This window comes from Capsicum annuum, unplaced genomic scaffold (genome assembly GCF_002878395.1).
Source record: "Capsicum annuum cultivar UCD-10X-F1 unplaced genomic scaffold, UCD10Xv1.1 ctg77525, whole genome shotgun sequence".
In the NCBI taxonomy this organism is placed as follows: Eukaryota; Viridiplantae; Streptophyta; class Magnoliopsida; order Solanales; family Solanaceae; genus Capsicum; species Capsicum annuum.
Window position 1 is genome coordinate 1 of NW_025887930.1, and position 22,351 is coordinate 22,351.

The following is a 22,351-nucleotide window of genomic DNA, read 5'->3' on the forward strand; positions in this document are numbered from 1 at the left end:
CATGACAGTTCACATAACTTTTTCTGATAAAGTAATTTTCCATATGTTAAATTTGTTGTTTCTTTATGTCCTACATGGGATTGTTTTATGATAAAAGATTTTGTTTGTAGCTCCTCTTCACTTTTTTTGGCTTTATTTATTTATTCTTTTAAAAAAAATGAACTCTTGAACGACTATTTGAATCGTTTAGTATGGAGGAAAATGTTTCTCTAGAAGATATTTTTTTTTTTGGGGAAAATGAGTTTCTTGCTTATTTTGTACCGTTTGGTAGGTAAGCAAAAGGAAATGGTTGCTAAAAGAAAATCTCCCCCAAACAAACCCAATCCAAGCACACAGCTTTGATCTGATAGTAAGAGCACAACACATAAACATAGGTTAAGCACATGTTACACGTTCAAATCCTGTTGTAGAAAAAAGCTTTGATATTAAGTGGAAAAAAAACCAAAGAAACAGGCTTATTATTTATCAAGTTTTGACCCGTGAACCAGCATGAGAGACTCGAAGAGAATGTCTAAATGATACTTTGTATCCCATGTGCTAATCAAGAAATATAGATTATAATTAATCTATAGAACAAACAATCCTCCCAGCAGTGTGTTAATACGATGGTCGCATGTTCCGATTGCATAGAAAAGCTTGGTATTTAAGCGGAGAAGAGTAAAAGGTTCATTATATGTTGTTTCGGGTATACAATCTGTATAATAGTTCAAACACTTCAACACAAGTTCAAGATTAATTCAAGAACACTTGTGAAGTTTTCAACACCTTCAACAAGTTCAACATGAACTATCAAAGAAGTGTGTTATTTTAAAGAAACAAGATGAAGTAGAAAAGCAGAACCAAGTCTTCCAAATTCATGGAGTGTCCTTAAGGAATTAATTTCCCTCAAGTACCCGAGGTTGCTGAATTTTTCCTCCCAGGATAAAATGACTCACAATAGGAATGTAGCGGCACCTTAAACCTTCTCTGATTTCTTCGAACTCACTCAACGGGAAGATAATCACACAAAGTTTTTTAGAAGAAAGAGAAATATTTTTTCAGTACAGAAATTTCGTACTTAACCTGTGGAAAAAGTTCAGTTTTTATATCCATAAAGTGCCTCTTCAGAAAGGAAGCAATGGTTCAGTGGAAAGGTGTATCATTTCGAAATAGTCCTGTCTGTCCATTCGAAATAGTGTATCATTTCGAAATAGTCTTGTTTGTCCATTCGAAACAGTATGTCTTTTCTGAACAGTCACTACCAACCAAACAGTCATCCCTTTTCCCAAATGTGTCTTTTACTCAAAGGGTTGTGTCCGTTTCGAGTATCCTTTCAGTTTTTCCAACTCCAAAGCCGAAGCCGAGCCGAGCGAGCGGCGATGAAGACGGCACGAGGAACCTCTTGGTTCGTGCCTCCCTATCCACTTGAAGAAGTGTTACTCAATAAAAACACACTAATGTTGCTTTCTCCCGCCAATGTGGGAGAAGTATACTTTCCTTAATAAGTACACTTTCCCTCCAAGACTTTATCTCGATTTTCCATTCACACCAGTTGAACCCAACAATCCCCACATGAATGGAGAATGGCTACTCTTTGTAAAACTTTACGGACAAGTATATAATCATCAAGCAAAGACTGATTGCATCTGGATAAGTGGGTGTCCCTTTGAACTTTCCATAGTGAACATGCATCGGATGCACTCGGTCAATCGGTAGCTTTGATATCTTTGAACCGTCAAGATTTAATATACACCTAGGAAACACATGTCGCACAACCATCCTTTTACCATTTATGGTTATCACGGTTTTATTCGTTTCAACAATGAACACGTCCTGGTTTCATGAGAGCTTAGAGAATAGGCCTTTACTAACATTCTCCTTGAAGCGGCTTCAATTTCACCCTCACATAGGTGATTTCTAAACGTTCAATCTTATAGATTAAACTATTTGGTCAAATCTTCCAAATTTAGATAATCATTAAAATGCTTCACACCGCAATCCTTATCCTTATTTACTAAACATTGTCTACATCATGAGAATGGGTTGGGTATATTGATAATGTTGAACCTGTCAGACACAACTTTGTTTGATCTCCTTGAACCTAGCTCTTGGGATCTCTAGTATGCTAGGTAGAGTTACTGCCATGCTGACTTGTCCTAGGCCGTAAACCCATTCCCTTGGATGTTCTCTCAACTCCCTCTCTAGATAGGCCTTTTGTAAGTGGATCCAACACAGTATCCTTTGACTTCACATAGTCAATAGTGAATTCACTATCACAGTGTATACATACTGGTGCTAATGGTTTGGGCCAATAAGGAATATATTTCGAGAAATTTCGAAGTGATTTTGCTTCTTCACCGGCTTTATCTAATGTGATAAATTCAAATTTCATTGTAGAGCGAGCAATACATGTCTATTTGGATGATTTTCAAGAGACTGCTCATCCACCTATAGTAAACACATATCCACTCGTGGATTTCACTTCATTCGATTCGGTGATCCAATTTCCAATACTATATCCTTCAATTACCACAGGATATTTATTATAATGAAAAACATAGTCTTGAGTGTATTTAAGATACCCCAAAACTCTTTTCATTGTCATCCAATGAGTTTTATTGGGATTACTCTGTACCGACTCAACTTACTAATAGCACATGGTATGTCTGGCAGTGTATAATTCATGATATATATTAAACATCCCAACACTCTTGCGTAATCCAACTGTGAGTCACTTTCACCTTCATTAGTTCGAAGTGCAAAGCTTACGTCCAATGGAGTCTTAGAAATACCAAATTCCAAATACTTGAATTTGTTAAATACCTTTTCAATTTAATGAGACTGTGACAACGCCAACCTTTGTGGAGTTTTATGGATTCTTATTCCTAAGCTCACATCCGCAACTCCAAGGTCTTTCATATCAAACTTGCTCTCAAGCATTCATTTCGTAGTATTTAGGTAAGAAATGTCTCTAATGATGATCAACATATCATCCACATACAAATAAAAAATGACCTTTTGATTTGGAATGTCTTTAATGTAAACACATATAATTCCCTGAGACTACCCCTAGATGTCACACGGTGCTTAGGACCACAAGTGATCTCAAGCTAACCCTTGTGCTGGCATAACTTGTGAGCAACTAAATAAAATGCATAAATCTAAAGGAAATAAGTGAAAGAAATATATTTAGTTGAACATCTTCAAAACAAAACTATTAAAACGATTACAACTCTGGTTATACAAAACAAAACTGAAATCAAATACATCAACTCTACTGTGTGTCTATGAAGCCTCTAAAATATTGACCATAGGTAGCTGGGACATGACCCCCAGCTATCCTGAATCAATGCAACTTAATAAAGAAAATAAGATGCTACTTGAACTATTATTAAATCAAGCCCTCGAATCAAAAGGACTCATCATTTGCTGACTGGAAGTTGCATAATATCTGATTATGAGGTATAGGCTACAACTGGTACCTATATTATGAGACAATGTAGACATAGACATATATGTGGATCAGTACTTTTGGAATATACTGAGCATGTGGGAGTGAATGCATAAGTAAAAAAAATAACTCAATGTACTTATAGATTTTCAAATATTGCAAGCTAAATGTAAATGGCTCACCTTGAGCTTGAATAAACAAAGTTGTGAAATCATAAACATGAGTAGTAAATCATAATGATAAACTTTGTGATCCACAACACTTAGTTCTAAAAGATTTTATTTTATTCTATTTTAGGGAGGTTCTTTTAACTCACATACACCATGTGAGCTATCATGGTGTCTAACGTCTTATCCCCGATAGGGAAAAGCTCACGTTGGGGAGAGTCGTCTTACCCTTGCCATCAGAATAGGACCTAATCTAAAGTGATCACTATTTGTAACTTCATCAATAGTGGGAATAAGCTAAAACTACGTTGGCTCATAGTCTGGGGCATGTGACCTTGGATGCATACCCAACTCGGTGCTAAATACTACCCCCTTATTACTTAGTAGTCATACTGTAGGAAATCCACCTAAAAATAGCCTAAGGATTTATAATGAAAACTAGTTATGCTTCTCTTTGCCTTAAACATGTAATCAAAATAACAAATGTGGATTCTATATCTTAGCTTAGGATCGAAAGATCAATCTTTCTTTAAATCTTGGTATAAAACCATCAAAGAAACTTAAGATCATAGTCTTCTTGAAATCTCAAACTCATTCTTGGCATAAGCTTATCAAATAAAACTTAAGAGCATGATCTTCTTGAAATCTTAACACTTAAACTTAGGGCTTAAAACCCGTGCTTAAAACTCATGACAATTCACAACAAAACTTCATGCTCAATATAAATCTTGAAATACTTCAATAATCTCAAGTGAAGACAGTGCAATCTCATTCATAATATAAATCTCATAAGTTAAAACATTAACATAAGCACTTCTTAATATACCTACATCTTTAAATCTCATGATAATCACATGCTTCAAGAATACAAAAACGTGAGAATGAACCCTAATTCAAAGCAAGTAAATAGAATCTTAAAATCATGCAATTTGTACATAAAGGTGAAAAAATACCCTTGTTCATAACTCCACATACTTTAATTGGTTTGATTTGAAATTGCAAGCTTGACTTGGAAGCCTTGGGAATGTTCTTGAATGCTTTTCTTGAATTCTTGGATTGGAGAACTTAGATTCTTGCTTATCTTGAAGAAGGAGTAATGGAGTTTTTGGTGTTCTTGAGGGGAGGTAGGGTTTTCTTAGAGATAAAAAGTGAATAATGGGGCAACTAATGCTTCTTGGGGACTTTAATTTTGTGTTTTGAATGGTTTTGGGTGAGGCAAAATGATCCAATTGCCCTTAAATACGCAGAAACAAAAGTTGGAAAAGTAAGGGAGCGTACGCCGCGGGCTCTGGAGCACCGAAATAGAGCATGCACCGCGGGCTCTGGAGCACTAAACTAGAGCATGCATCGTGGGCTAATACTATTTTGGACTTCCAAACATGCCTTTACGCTCATAAAAAATTTTCAAAACTTACTCGAGATGTACCTTTGACACCCCTGATTATGAATCAACTTTAAAATTGACATTCTAAGGCCGGAAAGATCGAGAATAAAATAATTGAAGTTTAGGAGCCTTATAAGTGACTAAGTCCCAACACTTAGTGAAATATTCTAAGTCTTGGTCCCCTCTAACATGCAATAATAAGTTGAATTAGGTTAATATCTTGTGGGGTATTACAACACATTTATCACATTCATTTATCTTAAACCCGTTTGCCAACATGGTTCGGTCAAACTTCGCATGCCATTATTTAGGTTCCTTTTTTAGTCCATAGAGTGACTTAACAAGTCTTTACACCTTTTTTTCTTTGCCAAGAACCACAAAACCCTCAGGCTGTTCCATGTAAATTGATTCCTCCAATTCTCCATTTAGAAATGTTGTTTTTACATCCATTTGATAGATTTTAAGACCATATACCGTCACCAAGGCAATTAATATTCGAATTGACATTATCCTTGTTACAGGTGAGTATGTATCAAAGTAATCAAGGCCTTTCTTCTATTTGAAGCCTTTTACTACAAGTCTTGCCTTGTATTTTTCAATAGTACCATCCGCTTTCATTTTCCTTTTGAAAATCTATTTAGAACCTAAAGGTTTATTTCCTGGAGGAAGATCAACTAACTCCCAAGTATGGTTGCTAAAGATTGATTCAATCTCACTTTTGACTTCCTCTTTCCAAAAGGATGAGTCTGATGACGACATCGCTTTTTAAATATTTGAGGCTCATTTTTAAGAGAAATGTTACAAAATCTAATCTAAATGAAGTTGACGTTCTTTGATGTGTACTACATCTTGGATTCTCATCATTATGTACATCCTCATTTAGACCCTCCACTAGATTATTCATATCTAGTTTTATACTAATAAATGTGTTCAAGAAATTCAGCATTATCTGATTCAATTACCATATTTTCATTGATATTCGGATGTTCGAATTTATGAATAAAAAACCGGCATACTTTACTACTTTTAGCATATCCCATGAACATGTAGTCCACTATCTTAGGTCCTATTTTCATCCTTTTAGGCATAGGAACTTGGACTTTCGCTAGACACCCCCATACTTCAAAATATTACAAGTTGGGTTTCCTTTCTTTCTATTTTTTATATGGAATTGATTATGTCTTACTATGGGCACTCTATTGAGTATTTAGTTAGCTGTAAGGATAGTTTCCCCCCATAAGTTTTGTGGTAAACCTAAACTTATTAGTAAGGCATTCATTATTTTCTTTAAGATTTGATTTTTCCTTTCTGTAATTTCATTAGATTGAGGTGAATATGGGGCCGTAGTTTGATGGACAATTCTATTCTCTACACATATTTGCGCAAATGGAGATTCATATTATCCACCCCTATCACTTCTTATCGTTTTGATCTTTTTCTCTAACTGATTTTCAACTTCTATTTTATATTGCCTAAATGCATCTATTTCTTTATCCTTACTGTTTAGTAAATAGACATAACAGTACCTAGTGCAATTATCAATAAAAGTAATAAAATACTTTTTCCCATTGCGAGATGGTGTTGACTTCAATCACAAATATCAGTGTGTATTAAGTCTAAGGGATTGGAATTCCTTTCAACGGACTTATACAAATGCTTAGAATACTTTGATTCCACACACGTTTGACATTTTAATTTATTTCACTCAAAGTTTGGGCAAAACTTCTAAGTTAATCAGGTTTTGCAAAGTTTTGTAATGGACATGTCCTAATCATTTATGCCACAATTCATTAAACTCAAGCAATTAAGAAGAAACAAAACTTTTATAGTTTTCAACTATCATTACATTCATCTTAAATAGGACCTCAGTGAGGTAGCCTTTTCCTATGTACACTTCCCATTTGCTAATTATAATTTTCCCGAAAATAAATACACATTTGAATCCATTTTTGTCAAGAAGTGATAAGGAAATTAAGTTCTTTCTTAACTCCGGTACATAAAGGACATTGTTGAGATTTAACACTTTGTCTGACATCATTTTCAAGTAGACTTTTCTTATCCCTTCAACTTTTACAGTTGTGGAGTTTACCATATGGATCTTCTCTTCGTCTTGAGCTGGAGAAAATGCAGCAAACGTGGTGGGTGGTAACAAAATCCATCCACAATTCTCGAGGATTTCCCATCAAGTTACATTCAGAAAGCATGGCACATATATCGTCCATTTAATTCTTAGATTCAGCCAAATTCGTGTGATCCTTCTTTTTTTTCTTTCTTTAGGGCACGATAATCATTTGACTTGTAGACAATCTTGCTACAATTAAAGTATTTTCCCTTGATTTTCTTCTTATGTTAATTGCTTTCTTGTCCATCTTTCTTCTGTTTCTTCGAATTGTTGGAGTCGTTTTCTACAATGTTAGTTCCACTCATTGCAGAATTTCCTTTTGACCACCTCTGTGCGACTTTATTGTCTTCCTCTATGCACAACCTCATAATGAGGTCTTCGACTGTCATCTTCTTTTGTTTGTGTTTCAAGTAATTTTTGAAGTTCTTCTACAAATGTGGCAACTTCTCTATTATTACAGCAACTTGAAATACTTCGTTCACAACCAAACCTTCAACAAAGTTCATGTGAGCATTAAGAACATTTCAACAAGGAGATCATGGATGATGACTTACAATTCCTGTAATTGAGAAACAACAGTCTTGCTGTCAATCATTTTGTACTCAAGAAATCATGCAACAAAGAACAACTTAGTTCCCACATCCTCAGTCTTATATTTTTTTTCCAATGGATTCCACATTTCTTTAGATGTATTCATTCCGCTATAAATGTTGTATAAGTCATCTTGGAGGCCACTTAGGATATAATTCCTACATAGGAAATCAGAATATTTCTATGCCTCTATTACAACGAACCGCTCCTTGTTCGAAGTTTCTTCGGGCACTTCTGGAGATATATACCATTGAAGACATAAGGTTGTCAGATAGAAGAACATCTTCGGTTACCACCTCTTAAAATCAATTCTAGAAATTATTTTGGGCTTTTCCACTAGTGCCATAGTAGGTGGCACAATTTTGTGACTGGTTGTAGTAACACTCGTTGCTGCCACACTAGTCACACCTCCAGTTACATGACCGTCTGTAGTCATTTTTCCTATCACAAAAAGATAGTCAACTTTAGTATAAAAATATACTAATGACAAGTTCGTAGCAACTTATAACCACTACTTATTTGTAGTTTAACGATGAAGTTTTTATATCTTCCAATCGTTAACCGAATGACCTTTAACTTGTGATGAAGTTTTTATTTCTTCAAATCATTTGTTAAGTGCAAACAGAGTAGAAAGCATAAAGCTTTAATCTCCTGAAACCAAACAATACAAATTACGAAAAATTAATTCCTTAAGATTGTTGTTTTGGGTATACAATCTGTATGATAGTTCAAACACTTCAACACAAGTTCAAGATTAATTCAAGAACACTTATGATGTTTTCAACACCTTCAACAAATTCAACATAAACTATCAAAGAAGTGTGTTATTTTTAAAAAATAAGATGAAGTAGAAAAGCAGAACCAAGTCTTTCAAATTCACGGAGTTTCCTTAAGGAATTAATTCCCTCAAGTACCCGAGATTGCAGAATTTTTCCTTTTAGGATAAAATGGATCACAATCGGAATGTAGCGGTACCTCAAACGTTCTGATTTCTTCAAACTCACTCAATGAGAGATGATCACACAAAGTTTTTCTAGAAGCAAGAGAAATGTTTTTTCAGTGCAGAAATTTTGTACTTAACTTGTGGAAAAAGTACAGCTTTTTATAGCCATAAAGTGCCCCTTTAGAAGGGAAGCAATGGTTCATCAGAAAGGTGTGTCATTTTGAAATAGTCATGTCTGTCCATTTGAAACAATACGTCTTTTTTGAACAGTCATAACCAACAGAAGAGTCATCCCTTTTCCCAAAATGGTGTCTTTTACTTGAAGGGTTGTGTCCCTTTCGAGTATTCTTTCAGTATTTCTGCATGCATGCATGCACGTTTATGGAGAAGAAAAAAAATATTGCATTTTTTCCTTTGGAATTTTGGACTTTTCCCCCCCAAGTTTCAATTAAACTTTGTATAAAAAATTAATTTCACCGATCTATCATTATCCGAATCTAAATCCGAAGACGAACCGAGAGAGTGACGACGACAGTGTAAGGCATCTCTTGGTTCTTGCTGCACTATCCACTTGAAGAAGTGTTACTCAATTAATACACACTAAAGTTTCTTTCTCCCACCAATGTGGGAGAAGTATACTTTCCTTCCAAGACTTTCCCTCCCTTCATTTTCCATTCACACCAGTTGAACCGAACAATATATACCACCTTTCGATCCATGAAACAGTAGCAGAGAACACTACACCTACAATACAACACACTTTATCACTTATTAAGTTCATGATTTTGAACTTCCATGGAGAGGAGCCTCTAGGTTTCCTGATTGAGCTTGTGTCATGGTACTTTGAAGTCTACAAACAAAAGTAAACAGAAGATGGGCATGGAAATTGCTTACCATCAATAAGTTTTTTCTTGAAGAGCTCATAAATTGAACAAAAGCAAACAATAAATAGAAACAAGTTATCTTTGTTCAAGTTTAAAAAGTTATAAACAAACTTTTCTAATAATTTTTTCAAAGAAAATATGAATGTATGTACAAATTCTTGTCATAAAATAATCTAAGACATGACATATGGATACAACCAACTTAGCATATGCATACTTTAAGAAAGGTATACAGGATCATTAAGAGAGAACTACAAAGCAATACTAATTAAAATCATAAAAGGTTTCAGCTACTGATCAAGGAAATATAAACTATTCTGAGACAAGAAGCAGGTAAATAACCAAAGTACTTGAAAGTTCTAGTGAAAATCTAGTCTATCTTGTGATATGTGCAATAAAAGAATCCAACTCTATTTGAGAAGAACCTCCTTTCTCTGTGGAACGCCTTACGGCTACTCCCAATTCCTCTGCTCTTTTCCTAATGACATCACCTTTTTCTGATGCCATCAACTTTATCATGACATTTTCAATAGTGGATGCACTCACTAGGCCTCGCGTTTTGCCTCTTTTAAATATTTTTGTCACAAAGGAACTATTTTTGGGTTGGTCGCCATACATAGGCCAAACAGCTATTGATACATGTTAGTTTTAAATGGACAAATTATAGATAACGGAATGAAGAAACTGTCTATTTTGCTGTACAGAAAAAGAAACAGCAGAATAGATAAAACTAAAATGAAGAAGATGGTAAACTTCTGAAGTGTATTTAAAATTCTGTAGAAGAAGTTACACAATTATCCTAAAAAGAACAACTGATATCGATCATGGCACTACTTTAAAGTCATGGTACTAACACCATGGTAATTACCTCCTAAAATAACTGAAAAGAAAAATACAGGAAACTAAAACTAGATACTGCAGTCCTAAAGCAACTAACTAATACTCCTCCTTGAATTAGGAGTTGTAGATTCCAAGTTGTTGCCTTAGGAACTCAAACTTGCTGATTGGAAGGGATTTCCTAAATACATCTGCGAGCTAATCTTCAGATCTGCAATAAACAAGACTCACTTCTCCATTTTTTTGCACAGCCCTCAAGAAAAAAAGTTTGATGTTAAAGTGCTTAGTCTTCCCATGGAACACGAATTATGAGAAATAGCTATTGAAGCTTGATTATCAACATGAATCTCCGTATTAACTTTCTGTTCCATATGCAAATCAAAAAATATTTTTCTCAGCCATAAGGATTGATTTAGTGTTGTTGTTGCTATAATAAATTCAGCCTCTATCATAGACTGTGCCATAATTTCCTGTTTCTTGGAACACCAAGTGAAAATCCCTGATCCCTGACTGAAGCAGTATCCTAATGTACTTTTCATGTCATCAGTGGATCCAACCAAATCACTATTTGAGAATCCATACAACTTGAAATTCTCATAGTTCTTGAATTTGACACCATATTCAATTGTACCTTTGATGTATCTAATAATTTTTTTTGTTGATTGCAAATGCATTTCAGTAGCACAATGCATAAGCCTAGATAAAAGACTTACAACAAATAGAATATCCAGTAGTGTACTAGTGAGATACATCAAGAACCCAATTAAGCTTCTGAAATTTCCTTCATTAACTTTATCGGTTCCATCCTCTTTTGCTAAACTTCTCCTTTGGATTCATCGGTGTGCTTGTTGCCTTGAAATTTTTCATATGGAATTTCTTAAGTATCTCCATTGCATACTTCTTTTGGTAGATAAAAATTTCATTACAGCCTTGCTTGATTTCCATTCCCAGAAAGTATGTCATTAGTCCTAGGTCTGCCATCTCAAAGACTTGCATCATTTCTTTCTTAAACTTTTTAACCAGCCACACATTGTTTTCTATCACCAAGAGATCATCCACATAAAGGGAAACAATGAGAAGATCAGTTCCCTCGTGTTTGACATAAAGAGTAACTTCAGATAGACTTTGAACAAATCACAAACTTAAAAAGTGATCATCAATCTTGCTATACCAAGCTCTTGGGGCTTGTTTTAAGCCATAAAGAGACTTTCTAAGCAGACACACTTTTTCTTCTTTTCCTTTCTCAATGAAACCCTCAGACTGCTATACATAGATTTCTTCCTACAGTACACTATTTAAAAAAGCAAATTTGATATCTAATTGGAACACTTTCTAACCCTTTTGTGTTGTTATTTGTAGCAACATTCTGATAGTATCCAGTCGGGCTATTGGAGCAAAGTTATCCAAGTAATCAACACCAAATATTTGGGTATATCCCTTGATAACAAGCCTAGCCTTGTATTTGTTGATAGAACCATCAGAATTAAGCTTAGTTCTAAACAACCATTTTACTTCAATGACCTTTCTGTCTTTAGGTCTGTCAACTAACTTCCAAGTATTATTTTTCTTGATCATTAAAATTTCCTGCTCCATAGTATTTCTCTATTTTTCATCTTAAAGTGCTTTGTCGTGCCCTACAGGCTCACAAACTGCCATATTACTTTGTTAGTAGATGTCAGAAAGTAATCTTGTACCTTTTACTGGAGGATCATCTACTAACTCATTTTGCCATTGACTGGATATCTGCTTCTCTGAAACTTTGAGTGAAACTTGGTTGTTCTTCCAATCCCATTTCTGTTTCTGATTAAAGTGCACATCTCGACTAATAATCATCTTCTGTATTTGTGGATCATAGACTTTGTACGTTTTGGAGGATGAGCTATAACCCATAAAGATTCTAGGGATAGTCATTTTATCAAGTTTGTCTTTTTTAACCCGTGGCACATGAAAGAAACAAATACAACCAAATACTTTAATGAATCTTAGAGATGGTTTGAATCCATTCCAAGCCTCAAATGGAGTTTTACTCTCCAAAGCTTTAGTGGGAAGCCGGTTTTGGAGAAATATTGTTGTGTTAGCTACCTCAGCTCAAAAATTTTTTGGCAACTCTTTTTTCATGCAACATGCACCGCGTCATCTCCATTATATACATGTTCCTCCTTTCACAAACTCTATTTTGTTGCGGAGTGTATGGAGTAGTAAGTTGATGAGAAATACCCTCTTCCTCATAGAATTTGTTAAATTCTTCAGAATTGTACTCCTTTCCATTATCAGATGCAAGATTTGGATTCGGCAACCACTTTGCTTTTCCACCATCTTCTTGAAATTCTAGAAAATTCCAGCCACTATAGATTTTTATTTCATGAAAAATATCTAGCAGAATTGTAATACCCTGAGTTTTCATGTCATAAACCTCTAATTTTTTTCCTACAAAATCAGATTCAGCCTAAAGTAATGGTTACTCATAAGTTGAATTTCTCATTTCTATCTTAGCCTTATAACCATTCTCATGTCAGTGCATGTATTCGAGAAATCAGCTCAGTCATGATATTCAGTTCATGTATCATGTTTCAGACTCAGTTAAGAAATCATGTTCCTTGTCATGCATGTTCAGTATGGGATTTTAGTTCCTTAGTACTCTTAGTTTAATTAGTCTCATTTGAGGATGAATGTTCCCAAGGAAAAGATATTGTAATACCCCGTAATTTTCTTAGCCTAATTTCACTCCTAGAATGTTAAAGGTTAGCTTCAAAAATGAATATCTTATTATGCAAGTGCAATTTTCCAGATTTAGACCTTTCATGGTGTGAAAAATTGAATAAGCTTTCCATCGATACCAAATTCGTTCAAATTTAATACTCGGTTAAGAAGTTAGGGCATTTTTAGTGTCGACAGTGTGCCACTTAGGCAGTCACCGCATCGCAGTGAAGGGTGATTTCCCATTCGTCATTTTCCAGTGGACCTCTACGGTAAGCTCGCATCATGGAGAGGTCCAAATTCCCAATTTTCAATTTCCAGTGGCACAACGCGATAGCACCGCGTCGCACCAGAGTGCAAATTTACACTTGTCCTTTTCCAGTAGCTTAACGCAATTTCACCGCATCGCGGTGAAGGTGTAATTACCGTACTCTTGATCCATAATTTGAATGCTAGTGTCATGACTTTAATCCTAATCATGTGAAGTTCTTGTTAGGTGAATAATGTTCATAGAAGTCACTTAGAGCCAAGTGAAGAATATGTGTGTAGTGAAGAAATCTGTGTTTGAGAGAGAAAGAAAAATATGTGGGATGAAAAATGTGTATATGTATTTGTGAATGTGTATTTTATTTATGTATTTGTATGTGAGAAGAGACAAAATATGTGTGTATTGTATTTTTGGAAATAAAATAAAATATATAAAAATAAATTTGATTTGTTTATATTTTGATAGAGGGGAGAAAGAAGAATGAAATGTGTATATGGTGAAAACTATGTGTATGTGAGAGAAAGAAAAAGAATTACTAAAATTTTTGTGTTTGAGGGAAAGGAGAAAAAGAAGAAAAATATGTATGGATTTTTTGAGAGAGAGGGAGAATAAAAATGTGTGTTTTTTTTTGTGAATGTGTGTGGTGTGAATGAGTATTTAAAAAGAAAAAATAATAATAAAATAAAATATCACATCCACCTTTTCCCAGCACATCCCATAAATTATGGATAGTAGGTGAAGGAAAGTCAAATGTCATAAATATGACGAGACCTTGACTTGACCAATTTATTATTTTGTGTATTAAAATAAGTCGATATTATTTTTGTAGACAGTTGTAACAACCCACAAAAAAATTATCCATGCGTTAGCTCGTGGTAATATGCTCTTAGAGTTAAATGACTAGAATTGTGTCAAAGAAACTTAGTCTCATTTTTGAATTCCAAAGTGAGTAAAGTTTAAACCATATATAATTTGCCTAAGTTCGACTTTTTATCATATGGTAAATTGAATGAGCTTTCCTTCAAAATAATATTTCCCCAAATCTGATACCCGGGCAAGAAGTTATGGCTAATTTAAGTTCTAGTCATAAAACACCGTCATTTTGGTGCTTGGCGCGTCGCGGAGGGGGACTATTTAGAAATTGTCCAATTCCAGTAGCATAGCGCAATTGTGGCATGTCGTACTGAAGTTTAAGGTCCCAACTAGTGGGACAATGTGATGGCTCCGTGTCGCGGTGACCTTAAGAATCTCAATTTCTAGTGAGCCACCGCGATTGTGGCGCGTCGCGGTGGTCCATGAAATCAGGCTCCCATTTATATTTTTATTCCGTCTCATTAAGGGTATATTGGGTATTTTCCACCCCCTTATCAGCCTAAACATGGAATTTAATCTCAAAGACACCAGAATAGATTCACAATCATCCAAATTACTCAAGAACACTCTCTAGGGTTTCAAACTAAAAACCCAAATAACTCAAGATTTAACTGTGAATTTTCAAGATTGATTGAAGATTCGGAATCCCCAAATTGTAGGCTTCAAGAATCATCCATCAAATTTATAAATTGAGGTACATGGGGGTTATGCTAAAAATACACGGGCTTGTTGAAAACACTCAATTATGATTTACAGATTATAAAGCATGAATTTGTTAAAGGGGTTTCAAATCCATGATTTTTATTATGCTTTATGCATGTTATTGATATTGTTGTTTTGGCCTTTAGGCCTCATACCCTTAAATTGATTTGCAAGTATATGTATATGTATAAAATTAAAATTTAAGATTTGTTTAAGAGCGCAGATTATGAAGTCTCTCTCTTGTGATAAATTTAAGTTTATGATCTTATTGTGAATGATTTGAAATGCATGATTTATGATTTTAAAACTAGTTTTCTCAATACCTTAGTGTTTGAGCATGATTTAGAGATGATGAGAGGGAGCATCTTGATATAATTACACCCTTTTTTTAAATGAGAAAGAGTTGCATGTGATTGAGAAATTTGACATGACCACCTTGTATTATTGAAATGTTTGACAAAGAGAGTGCCTTGCATGTGTTTACATAAGGTTTGAGAAGAGTTTCTTTGAATTTATTTATTGACATGGTGGTCCAAAACTTATGTTTTGAAAATAGAGATTATTATTTGCTATTAATGGATCAGAGACGTGACTTGCAAGTCAATGGTATGACGATACCATAAATATGTATGTCATAACAGAGTATGTTTTTAGAATATGTTTTCAGAGAATGCATGCTTTAAAGAGTTAAAAATGGGCTTAAAGAGGGTTAGGTAGTTACCCGAAGAGCGCTTTAGTTCAAGTAACTCTTAGCCTAAAATCGTGATTTGCTGATCCGGGTATATTATTTTACGCTGGCGACAGCTGTGTGGCGTAGCAGAGTCAGAGACTCCAACCCTTGCGGCATACTTGGGTTGGAGGCTTCCTTGCTGAGTCAATGGAGGATTCCATATAGCCCGTGGAATTTTAGAGTTTTAAGGTATACCACCTAGCACAAAAGTAAAACAAAGAGGGTCACAAAGTTCAGATGATTTTACATAGTCTTTCAAAAATGCCCATGAGATTTCTTACTATCTGATATGTTTATGAACTTTTTTAAATTGCTCTCATATATGTTGACTATAAACTAGTATTTTGGATTTTTTCTGCATACTAGTACAGCTGTATTGACCCCTACCTCCCAGGTTTGGAGGCTCAGTCCAAGGGTTTGGCTAATCAGTAGAGTATTCCAGAGAGAAGTGATCCATTCAGTGGTGATCCTTCTTTCTTCCAGAAGACCTGTTATTTCAGATTATGTTATTCCGTTGTTTTGGTCTACTGGGGGCCTTGTCCCAGTTTTCAGAATAGTTTTGAGATGAAGTAAAGATTTCACAGACTGAGTCAGATATTATTCATATGTTTTAAATTGCAACTTTCTTTCTTATTTCTTGAAACTCAGAGTTAATGACCATGTTTCCATATCAGATTGTATTTCCGCATATTCTCTTATTGTATAAATATTGTGCATGACTACCAGATATAGTAGGACGTTCGGGCCTTCATGGTTCAGGATGTACGTTATGGCCAGGCCCTCGTTTGGGTCATGACAAACTTCATATCAGAGTATGGTTCATGGTCCCAGGGTATCTGGGAAATCACATCCGGTAGAATCTTGTTTATGGGTGTGTAGCGCGCTACACTTATAAGCAGAAGGCTACTAGGTGTTTAGGAATGCTTCTCTTCTTTGTGGTTTAGTTCGTGCTTCAAAGTCTGAGTTGTCCCTTAATCTATGATCTCTTGTGTTTCAGAAAAACAATCATATCTCCCCATTGTACTATAGATCTGAATGCACAAATAGTTGTGGTCTGTCCCACTCATGGGATGAGGACCCGAAATAGAGCTCAGACCCTAGAGATTGATGCTACTCTGAGAATCCTACCTACTTAGACCATCCTACTTGGGGCACCTAGAGCTCCCCCTAACGGGGACTAACTGTACTCAGCCTCGCAAGAGAGAGATATCTAATGAAGAATTCAGACGGTCCATTCATATGCTTGCCCAGTTGGTAGCCATACAGACTCAACGGTCGAAAGATATTAGGTATGCATCTGTTACATCTTAGGCTACAAGAGTGGGCCAGTTCATAAGGATGAACCCATCCAAGTTTATTGGTTCCAAGGTAGAAGAGGATCCACAGGAGTTTATGAACGATATGGAGAAGATTTTTAAGGTGATGCATGTAGATGAGGTAGAAGGGGTTGATTTAGCGGCTTGCTAGCTCAAGTATGTAGCGAACTAATGGTATAACGAGTGTTAAGATTCAAAGAGTGAGCATGCTGAGCCGATAGTTTGGGCCGAGTTCATGGAAGTCTTCCTTGATCGATTCTTTCCTCTCAAGCTGAGAGAGGCCAAAGCTGAAGAGTTTATGAATCTAAAGTAGGGTCAGATGAGTGTCCAGGAGTACGCTTTGAGGTTCAACCAACTAGCCTGTTATGATCCAGAGATGACTAGTAACATGAGAGCCCGAATAGGGAAATTTGCATCCAGCCTTTCAGATGATATAGTGCTTGAATGTCAGGAGCAATGTTGAACCGGGACATGGATTTTGCCAGACTATCAGTCCAGATACAACAAGTTGAGAAAAATAAAGAAAAGTGCTGAATCTAGAGAGAAGGAAAGACAGGCAAACAGAGCCAAAACAGCAGACCAGAGCTACAGTTAAAGCAGAGTGGGAATTGGGGTAACAAATGGCAGAAGAAGAAGAATTGGGGTAATGCGTAGTCTACAGCCAGTACTTCAGTGACCAGACCCCCATCCGGACAGCGTACTTAGGATTTTTAGTATAGGCAGGGGCCGAGGATGCAGGGTTCACCGTCTCAAGGAACTGTAGCTCAGACCTCTCGAACATACCCACGCTGTGAGAAATGTGAGAGGAATCATCCAGGGAGATATCAGTTTGGTGCTATGGTGTGTTATTTGTGCGGCCATCCAGGCCATATCCCGAGAGAATGTGTAATACCCAGGGAAATTTTTCGTTGAAATTTTGTGCGTAAACGTGTTGGGTTATATCTTCTAGATTGAATTATAAATTTTCCATGCAAAATGTCTTAGATTATGACCCACCATTCCATAGAGTATCGAATACTCTTTCCAACAATATGTGGATCATCCAAAACGGACTCCCGATCGACGAGTTATGAACATTCCGATCGAACTGTGAATAGTAGTAAACGGTAAAACGTGCAGGAAAAAGTACTGAGGCCTGGCATATTTTTGATGTAACTTTAAATGATCATAACTCCTTTTACATAATGATCTAGGTGATCTACTATATATGAAAGCTCGGCGAGTCCTCTTTCCAATGAAATTGGTCTCATCCAATTTGTCTATTGATGGAAAAAGTTATGGTCGATCTACTTCAGCCTATCAAAAGTGAATTTTTTGGTCAACTTCAAATGATCATAACTCCTCGTACACAATGATATGTGTGAGATACTATATATCAACGGAACGATATGAGAGTCCTCTTTCTAATGAAATTGGTTTCATCCAATTTGAATATTGATGTAAAACGTTATGGTTGATCTACTTCAGACTATTAAAACAGTCCACCAAAGGACAGATTCGAGAATTTTTTTGCTCTTTAGGGGATTTTTGGTCATTTTCCCTCACCCAAAATCCATCCAAACCCTATATTAAAGCCTATTAGAAGCATTATATTTTATATTTCATCAAACTCCCTCAAAAAGAAAACCCTAAGCTCCTACATCCAACTTCAAGAACCTCCAAAGTTCACCATTAATTCTGCAAATTTATTCAAGATTCCAAGTTTCTAGTTCAAGAACTCCAAGAACCATCATTCAAAGACACGATTAACATCTCAAAAAGGAGTATCGATCTAAAGTTCATCATTCAAAGTATGTGGGATTTTTCAACAAGAACTCTCTTTTGTTCTTGTGCCCAAAAGTAATTTTCTTTACAAAGGCATGTTTTTTATTTGATTTTTATGAATTTGAAGCATGAACCTATATATTATGATAATTATTATGAAATCTTGATGTTTATAATTTTAAAAGATGAATTTACATATGTAGAGATATAAAGCATGAATCTTGAACGATATTTTTGATGATTTTGATATTTGGGTCGTGAATCCCCATTAAAATTATGTTTTTTTTAGAAAGTGTGTGTTATAAGCACGTTGATGTTGAATATTTGAGATATTTTGAATGATTTGACCTTTTGGTCTTAATGGAGTTGTTTTGAACTCAAGTGTGAAAGAAATCCACAATGTGGTTGATTTTGATAGATGGGAAGCATGATGGCTCCCGATGTATATTTATTTATTACTGAAATTATTTTGTTATGGATTGTCTTTGAAATTATCTGAGCTAAGTCCGGGAGAAATCTTTAGCACCGAGTAGGAGGTATAAAGTGACCTTACTTCCCTAGAACTACATGCCCCCGTAGGAGTGAGCCTGAGGCTAATTTATATAGTGATCACTAGTTTGTATAGATTTGATATCGATAGTCCTACTCCGATGGCAAGGATAGGACGGCTCCCACCAATGTGGGTTGTACGTTGGACTCCATGTAGCTCACATGGTTTATGTCGGTTATAGGATCTCCCAGTGTGTGTGTGTGTTTCTTTGTGTCTATGATAAATGGTGAAGTGATTTGAAAGTGGAATTGTGAAAGTAATTCTTTCGAAATATTTAAATGATATTTACATTATGAGAATTGATATTCTTGATGAACTGAAAGTGATTGACAAATTATATGATGAGTCACATGTGTTTTGTACTTATTTCATTCTCTCATGATTATGATGATTTTCTTCGGGCTATGTGAGTCTTTCATACATCCTGCATATTTCTTATAAATATTTATGATGATGTTTATACAACTGCATACACCCCTATATACTCAGTTCGTTTCTATGGTACTGACCCACATCTTCAGATGTGGGCTATATTTTCTGGGAATGTAGGTTCATGTGATCAGTTCCAGGTTTGATAGTGATTCTTTAGGCACGCTGTCTGCATCCTTTATTGTGGTGAGTCCTCATGTTTCGAGGACGTAATGTCTGAGGTTGGTTTCACAAAATTGGTTACATTTGATAACTGAGTATGATTCAGTTGGGGCATGTCTCAATGGCTCGCTGGTTTTATTGATTTTCTTAGAGGCTTGTCAGACTATGTTGGGAGTTGACTAATAAGTCTATTTTGTTATCTTTCTGAAATTCTTTTATTCTTGGATAATGAGTACTCTATTGATATTCGAGGGTTATTTATGGAAACCTCATTGATTTGTGTTGAACTGAATGAAAATGGCTCAAAGGGTTAACTTGGGGCTACTCATAGCCTTAAGCACCGTGTGACACTCCGGGACCCATTTTTGGGGCGTTACAAACTTGGTATTAGAGCCTAAGGTTTTAAGGTGTCCTAGGGATTCTGAAAAGCCGCGTTAAGTAGAGTCTTGATCATCGGTGTGTAGCGCGCCACATCTATGAGAAAGAGGCTACAAGACGTTTTAGGAAAAAGTATAATTCTTTCTTTCAAAAGTCTATTATGATTAAAGTGTCTCTCTCTGCTATTGATTCATGCTCTCCTCTTTCAGAAATATGCCTCCACGTCGAGCGAGAAGAAATAATGATGGTTAGCAACCTCAACCCACTGACCCATTGAATGAAAACGTGTCTCATGCTGAATTTCGGGCAGCCTTTCAGGCGCTGGCCTAAGTTGTTAATGTAAATGTTCAGGCTAACTCGACCCCGGCTCCACAGTAGAAGGGAAGTAATTCAGCTGCTGCTAGGATCTGTGACTTCATGTGGATGAATATGCCAAAATTCTATGGGTCCAAGTCTGATGAGGATCCATGGTTGTTTTTAGAGGAGGTGCGGAAGATTACTCAGGTGATGCATGTATCTGAGGAACATAGTGTGGAGTTGGCTACGTATAGGTTGAAAGACCTTGCTTATGACTGGGTTGTTGCTTAGAGGAAAGGTAGAGGTGAGGGATTTGTCCCTACAACTTAGCAAGAGTTCTAGGATGTATTCCTGGATAAGTTTTTCCCTTTGGAGATGAGGAAGGCGAAGGTGGAAGAGTTTATAAACTTGCAACAGAGCTCTTTGACTGTGAGGGAGTACTGTCTAAAGTTCAATCAGTTGGCCAAGCATGCTCTTGACTTAGTGGCTGATAATCGGGCTAGTATGAGTAAGTTTGTGACTGGAGTGTCTAGTTATGTGGTTAAGGAGTGTAGGTCTGCTATGCTGAATAGTGAGATGAATTTTTCTAGGATGATGACTCATGCCCAATAGATTGAGGCAGACAAGATTAAGGAAAGAGATAGAATGAGGGGAATAAAAGAGCTAGGTTCGAGCAGCACGGACAAGGTCAGACTAGATCGCAGGGAGGGAGTCACCCTCAGTATCAGGATCGTTCTTCTATGCCAACACCATTATCTGCTAGTGCTCCTATGCCTAGAGGTAGGCAGGAGCAAGGTACCAGGTCATATGCATCCAGGTCCCAGTACAGTGCTAGCAGTAAGCCAAATCGTCCCTTGTGTCCTAAGTATGGTAGGGCTTATTCGGGTGAGTATTGGGGTGAGAATAGGGGTTGTTTCTGGTGTGGTGACATGGGTCACAGAGTTAGAGATTGTCCACAGGATGGACAAGGGCATTGTGACTATCGCCCTCAGACCCAGACTCAGACTGTTAGTATTCCAGTTCCAGCGACTCGCCCAGCCCCAGCTTAGGGCGTCTCTTCTAGCAATGCTGGCGGGCAGCGCCATAATAGATTCTATGCTTTACCGTCCCACCAGGAACAAGAGGAATATCCTGATGTTGTTACTGGTATGCTTCGTATATTTCAGTTTAATGTGTATGCTTTGTTGGATCCTGGATCCAGTTTCTCATATGTTGCACCTTTGATTGCTGTGAATTTTGAAATAAGTCCTGAGATTATTCCTAAGCCTATCCTAGTTTCTACCCCAGTAGGTGATTCGATTATTGCCCAAAAAGTGTATAAAAAGTGTCCTGTTACCATTCCTTATAGTCTTGTTGGATGACCTAATTAAGTTAGACATAGTAGATTTTGATGTGATTCTGGGTATGGACTGGCTGTATTCTTCTTATGCCTCTATTGATTGTCGAACCCGAGTGGTCAAGTTTCAGTTTTCGGGTGCATCCGTGTTTAAGTGGTATGGGAATTCTGTGTCACCCAAGAGTCATTTTATCTCTTACCTCAAAGCTAGAAAGCTTATTTCCAAGGGGTGTATTTACCATTTGGTTAGAGTTAAAGACACTAAGTCTGAGACTCTAACTCTCCAGTCTGTTAACATCGTCAATATATTTTCTGATGTCTTTCCAGATGATCTCTCAGGGATACCTCCTAATAGAGAGATAGAGTTTGGGATTAATCTTTTTTTCGATACTCAGCCCATTTCTATTCTTCCTTATCGTATGGCCCCTGCAGAACTTAAGGAGTTGAAAGAGCAACTCAAAGATCTACTAGATAAGGGTTTCATAAGGCCC

General features: G+C 36.3%; 1 pseudogene; it reads right to left on the minus strand.

Annotated features, from left to right (window-relative positions):
- Positions 1-9,896: 9,896 nt before the first annotated feature.
- LOC124894804 overlaps positions 9,897-22,351 on the minus strand; it is a 44,784-nt pseudogene continuing 32,329 nt past the window's right edge.